This window comes from Typopeltis vanoorti, unplaced genomic scaffold, assembly GCF_054136105.1.
Source record: "Typopeltis vanoorti isolate ZY-2024b unplaced genomic scaffold, IOZ_Tvanoo_1.0 HiC_scaffold_24, whole genome shotgun sequence".
Lineage (NCBI taxonomy): Eukaryota > Metazoa > Arthropoda > Arachnida > Uropygi > Thelyphonidae > Typopeltis > Typopeltis vanoorti.
This window is the reverse complement of record NW_028328064.1, coordinates 370,258-377,307: the sequence shown is the minus strand read 5'-3', so window position 1 is coordinate 377,307 and position 7,050 is coordinate 370,258.

Here is a 7,050-nt window from a genome sequence, read left to right as displayed (position 1 = left end):
TTTGATCTACGGGATTTCACATTTAGGTTCTAGGACCAGCTTTTCAAACTTTAAGTTTTGATACCGGATAAACATGGAAAAACTGATAGACGAGACAAAGTTTGAGGACGTTTATCGGGAATTTATCCGCTTGGGTGAGGCTTAGTAATAGGTGGTCGGGAAAAGTAAAAACTCTACGGCACGTTTCCCCCCACAATTGTCACAGACGACAGTCTGGAAAACGTGACGGCAGTGGACATCGGACAGCGAAGCTCGGGGCAGTCACTAGATCCTGAGGATGATGCGCAAATATCCCAAAAACAAATGCCCACCATATATTGGATACAGCTGAAACAGAAGAATTCCAAACCGTTAAAACTATAAAAAGGAAACTTTCTTACTAGAGAATCACCCAAAACAGTAGAAATGGAGACTAATATTAATACAAACTGAAAAGAAAGAATACCCCCAGTCATCCTAAGGGATAAAAATGATTGGACATCAGTTGTTACTTCACTCCTAACTCTATAAATATCATTTACGAAAGCCACTAATACAGAAGAAGGAATTCGCATCCAGCAAAAAACGTACACCTATTACAGACAACTAATAAAATTTCTGGATAATAGGAACCTATCCTACCACACATTTGCACTCAATAGTGCAAACAACCTTAAATTTGTGCTCAGAAGGATAACAGAGTCCATTACAACAGATGAAGCACAAGTAGGTCTCCAAAACAAAGGCTTCAGACCTCAAAAGTCAGCCGTATGTGTAGAGTTGATAAAACCCCATATCTAGTAATATTGGTAGAGATCAGTAAAGACTAGAAACACATATGATCTTCAAACTATTTGTGATTTAGTTATAAAGACTGAATCGCTAAAACAAACAATGACAGAACGTCGTCGCTGTCAAAAAGTTTAGCCACTCACAAAGCTGCTGCAAAGGAGATTACCGATGTGTTAAATGTGGTGGTAAACACGCAACAAATGAATGCCAAAAAACCCCGCAAATAGCATTTCCTCAAAACCAAAAGACAACTCCAAACCAGCAAACCTATACAAGAACGCACATCCTCCCGTTAGTCTCCACCCACAAAGTACGGAAGGACGTATGCTAAAGTAACAAGACCAACCTACCTAAAATACCCAAAGTCAAAACCACACCAGTCACAGCAAACCTATCCTACAGAGCATAACAAGCCACATAGGAGAAATGCTTGCTGAACTCCGGCAAACCAACCCAACTCAAGAAGCCAAGGATATCATTCTTAAGACACACTCAATCACTGCTTGTTGAAATCCTTAACGAATAAGGCTAATAGAAAACCTAAATCATTACAGATTGTCAGCTGGAACCTAAACGGACTATCCAACAAGAAGATACAAGAACTAAGTGAGTTTGCAACAGAAACCCAAGTAGATATCATCCTCATAAATGAGTCGCATCTTCGTCCAAGTGACAAGATCAGAATTAACAGTCACAGCATTTACCGTACAGATAGATCCTATGCAAGAGGAGGAGGCACCTCCATCTTTGTGAAAAGAAACATAAAGCATAATTCAATAGCCGAATCCCAAACAGAACACATGAAAATCAGAGGAATACAAATACATATGGAAAACACAAGAAGTATCAGGATATTCGCAGCCTACAACGCCCCCAAATAAAAAACTCATAGATTCAGACCTGGGCCAAATACTAAACGCAGGTAAAGCAGTAATCGTAGCTGGCGAATTTAATGCGAAACATTCCACATGGAACAGCAGAAACTCAAATATCAACGGCAGACTACTGAATTCATATACCACTACAAGAAACACGACAGTCATAGGATCCACACACTACGGAGCAACCGGCCGTCTAGATGTACTTGATATAGCAATAATAAAAAAACATCGCGCACAGCTATCAAATACAAGCAGTTAACGACTTACTTTCTGATCACAACCCCATCATATTGCAACTAAGCGCCACACAAGATCTATCAGAAAACGCCACCACCTTTATAAACTGGAAACAACTCCCCTCAGCTTTCCAGGATAACATTGGCCCAGTTCCACACATATAACATCCACTGAAGATATAAAAAAGGCAGTGAAAACCTTTGAAAAGCAAATGCTAACTGCAATATCACAACTAACAAATACATAACTTATAAATATATAACAAATAAACTCCCAGAGGGCATAAAACGTCTTATCCGCAGAAAAATGGATCCCGCAGATAAGAAGGCAGTTAACAGAGCAACGAACCAGGTTTGGTATGCTCTAAAGGACCACCAAAACTAACTTTGGAATAACAAAATACATCACCTAAATACAGAGGATCAGTCATTGAGGAGAATGATCAGTTCACTTCGTTCGAAGAGGTATAAAATTCCTCCAATCCAAGGTGAATATAGAGTCTCCTACAATGATGAGGAGAAAGCAGAAGCATTTGTAGACAGTTTTAAAAGACGATGCTGCCCCAATTATACCAATATAGATATAAATTTCATTAAAAAAAATCCACACACAAGTGCGTAAAATTACTCAAAACGCCTCATCCCAATCCAACAACAAATCCGTGTCACCAACAGAAATATATGAGATCATAAGAAAACTAAACAACACAAAGGCTCGGATCCGGATGGAATAACGAACAAGGCGCTCAAGATACTTTCCCGTGAAGGGGTTATACAGCTGGTAGCAATCACTAATGCCATCCTTCGGCTAAATTATTTTCCAGAGCGATAGAAGCGTGCGGATATCTTCCTAATTCCAAAAGCTGGACAAAATTCACAATTTCCTCAGAATTATAGACCGATCAGCCTTCTATCGTGTGTGGGCAAGATAGCGAACGCGCTATACTCACACGGATTCAAGAGGCAACAAATATCAACCACGCCATACAAGACGAGCAATTCGGATTTAGGAAATATTACTCCACAACGCTTCAAATTTACAGTCGTTGAATACATCACACAAGGGTTCGAATGGATAACGAACATTCTGGCGCAGTCTTCCTGGACATAACACAAGCATTTGATAGAATATGGCATTATTGTCTAATTTTGAAACTACACCAAGTTGGAATCCCATTACCACTAGTTCTACTTATCCAATCATATCTGAATAACAGAAAATTTAAAATGAAATTCAATGGAATCAGTTCCACAGAGAGGAGAGAGTCACGGCTGGATTCCCTCAAGGCTCTCTTCTGTCTCCCCGTATTCTTCTCCATATACATGGCAGACCTTCCCAAGTTGTCCCCATCCATCACCGCTCTCTATGCCGATGATACAATTATCATAGCCAGATCCCTCCGTCCACATCTATCCTCAAGCAAGCTACAGAGAGCAGTCCACGAATTAGAGAATTGGTACAAAAAAATGGCATATCTCAATCAACGCAGGAAAAAACTCTGCAGTACTTTTCACCAGACGTCAACAGAACCGAACACAAGCATACAAATGTTTGGGGAAAAATCATCCCTTGGCACAACCTCTACCAAGTATCTAGGAGTTTAGCTGAATACCCGCTTAAATTTCAAGACGTACATAAATGGTGTCTTCACCATAGTAAGTCAGAGTATTGCACAGCCATATCCACTTTTGAATAGGAACAACTTCCTAAACATAAACAACAAAATTCTCCTCTACAAATCAGTGATAAGACCTCAGATAACTTACGCCTCACCAACTTGGGGACACACGTCTAAACAGAACATCCACAGATTACAAACGATTCAGAATAAATGCCTAGGAATTTCATTTAATGCGGCCCCTCCAGTTAAACCAAGAAGCCAACCTTTCAGATATTAAGGATCTACATGACAGGCATTGCAGAAAAACTCTTCACAATCACAGATAATCACCCAAATCAACTAATTCGACAGATATCGGACTACAAACCTTCAGATCGTTTCAAATATAAAAAACCGAAATCCGCCATCGCAAGAGAAAGCTAATACAGCTTACAATGCTCACAATGACCGGGTAAATTACCAACAATAATCCCATCACGCACAAGCTGAAATCCAGATGAAGGGATGAAGAGTCAAGGACTCGGTCCATTTCCCAAAGAAGTTCCAAGTACATTTACGTGGATTTATGCTACCCAGTGTGGTGGCCGGGAAATAAGATAAGCATGTCGTACGAGGCGATTAAAATGGATACCCAGTGAGGGTAATGGATGGCAGTGCTGTAGCCAGTGAAGTTTTAACTTAGGCTCAGCTATTGCTGTTACCCTCCTGCCATAATCAGAGCTTATAGCTCTATATTACCCCATCCATACATTTTCTTCTACAGATAACGGGGAAGATGAAAAGCATTTTTGCTTCACCCATCTAGCCAAAAAACAAAAATAATAATAATAAATAAAACATTTATGACTAGGTTTAATGATATGCAGTTCTATTTTTTTTGGAGTGTCCGTGCTTTCGTAATCTGCCAATCCACCCTCTAGTTATTTCCGCCTTTAGATGACCTTGTGAACATATGCTAAATTTCTTGTCTCTTTCAGCAGTCTTAATTTCATAGTAATTTCTTTTATGTTCGCTAAAATTTCGCTATTATATCCTCGAACGTCCCTAAAATAATTACTTTTTCCAATGATTCAATTGTCCGAAATATATTAACTTCTATACGGTAAGCAAAGCCTTAAAAAGCATCCCGTTTTAATTTTCTACAACCTTCTTAGCTATCCTTGTGTCCATGGGATTCCTAACAGTCACCTCCGCTTCCATAATTAAGAGCGAATCAATTCGACGTCTTTCTTATTAAAGGTTTAGCTTTCCCAACGATATATTGCAATTGGAAAGATGATGGTTTTAAGAAGTATAACTTTCGGGACCTTGTTGATGTGACTTTCATAATCTTTCTCGAATTTAGCATTCCTTGCACCACGCCATAACTATTCTTCTTTTAATTCCATCTTCATAGGCACCCATTTTTTAATCTGAACATAGTAAATAATATTTTCACCTAGCTCGATTTTAACCCCTTCGATCGTAAATTTACTAAGTTGTCAAAAGCCTTGGTTTGTGTCTTATCTAAATTAAACTCAGATTTTGTTTTCTTCCCCTCCTAACAAACAGAATCAATAGCGTCAGATCTTCCTAGTTTATTCTACGAGATACATCATTTGCATATCTCGAATTATTTATTTTTCTATTTCCAATCTTAATTCTCCTGCTAGATCTTTATCTAAGTCATCCCTTCTCATAACATATATACTATAAATATAAAAAGATAGGGTCACAATCAGTGGCGACTCGTGGCTTGAAATCGTGTGGATGCTGCAACTTTCGAAATATACCTACACACTGTAAGTACAGTGTATACGTGTTTGGATAAAATATCAAAATTACGGTAAAAATTTAAAAAAAAAATTAAACATGAAAAAATATTGTTTATTATCGATAAAATTATAAAGTTTGGTATAATTCAAAATTACTTAAAAACTACTATAACAAATGTTATGTCTTTAATTGTAATGTCCAAATATTTAAAGAGACGGAGTAAACACGATAAGCACTACGAACACTACTACTGGCGCAAACTGCAAATAAACAACAGTGGAACTGCGAGACGGACAGTGCCGCATTAGGCTAATAGCTCGCATCTCACTATGACGTGCATATGCTTGCGCGCGTAGCAATATGACACTGTAATAAACACAGTGCTGCTAGCATCCTTCGCCCTCCTAAGTGCTACAAGATGGATTTTTATTATTTTTTATAAAAAATAAGAGAATTGTATAGGATTGTTGATAAAATTAAATATTACAAGCAAATATAAATAAATTAATAATTTATTAATTTATTATAGATATAAATAAATATAGACAAATATAGATAAATTTATATATCGAGAAAAATTGGGGGTGCTGCAGTTCCGCAGTGCGTATGAACGAGCCGCCCCTGGTCACAATATACACCTATATCCACTAAGAAATATCAAATAAAATATCTAGTAGTAAAATATTAATAAAACGCAAAATAACATTTACTAATTATTTAAAATATGTGCAATCCCTTCTGTGATGCATGAAAGAATAGGAAATTTTAAGTGTGCATATCTGACTCCAATTTCTGATCAACGTGTTCATTCATTCATTCTTTCTCTTTGAAAATTTGCTCTAGATGTTCATCATTCTCTCAGTGAGCACACCGAACTCCTTTACTAGGAGATGATGGGCCAATAGCCTTAATCTCTGCCGTCAAAACAAAGTCAATAACGTGCTACCGAAAACTAAAGAATGAACTACACGATCACATTTTCATATGAAACCTGGGAAGCTGTCCAGATGGCGCCCACGAAATAATGACAGCATTATTTTCGATGCACTTGATTGGATAAAGGAGTAAGATGTAGTGTATGCTTGGGTTTGTAGATCTCTAAGAGAGAGATCTCAAATACGGAGATTTCGCTAGCTGAAGGCATGATAATTAAGATAGTTTTATTCAAAAGAGAGAGAGAGAGAGGGGGAGAATAGAGCGATGGAAATTACACCTGTGATGAGTTTCTTAAATGCTGTGGAATTTCAACCATTCTTCGCATTAAGATGTGAATGGTGAGAATGAGAAATCTTTCGACAAATGCCTTTAATAGGGTTGATGGGATATTCTTGAAGCTTTGCTTAGACGGAATAAATATAAATGTTGAGATTTCTCTTGTCAGTAAATATTTATTACGCTTCAGTAATTTAATCGGGAATTTATTTCTTTAAATTTCGGATGATTAAGACATTCAAATGATTATTATTTAATTAACATCAATTAGAATACAATTCAAATATAATCTCAAAAAACTTACAATAAATTCGATATTTAAGTAAAATTTATTTAAAATAAATATTGATTAATTACAAAATAAATAGCTTACTATATAAGAAATAAAAATTTTAATTAATTACTTTTAAATAAGTGATAGTAATAATAGATTAAATTATATTTATAATGAATTTATTAATTTATAAAATTAACAAACTGGTTTTTTTATTAAAATATCATAGCAACTGCTGTGCATTTTGATTAATTTATCAAACAAATAAACTGTTCGTTAATTACCACTAGGTGGCAGCA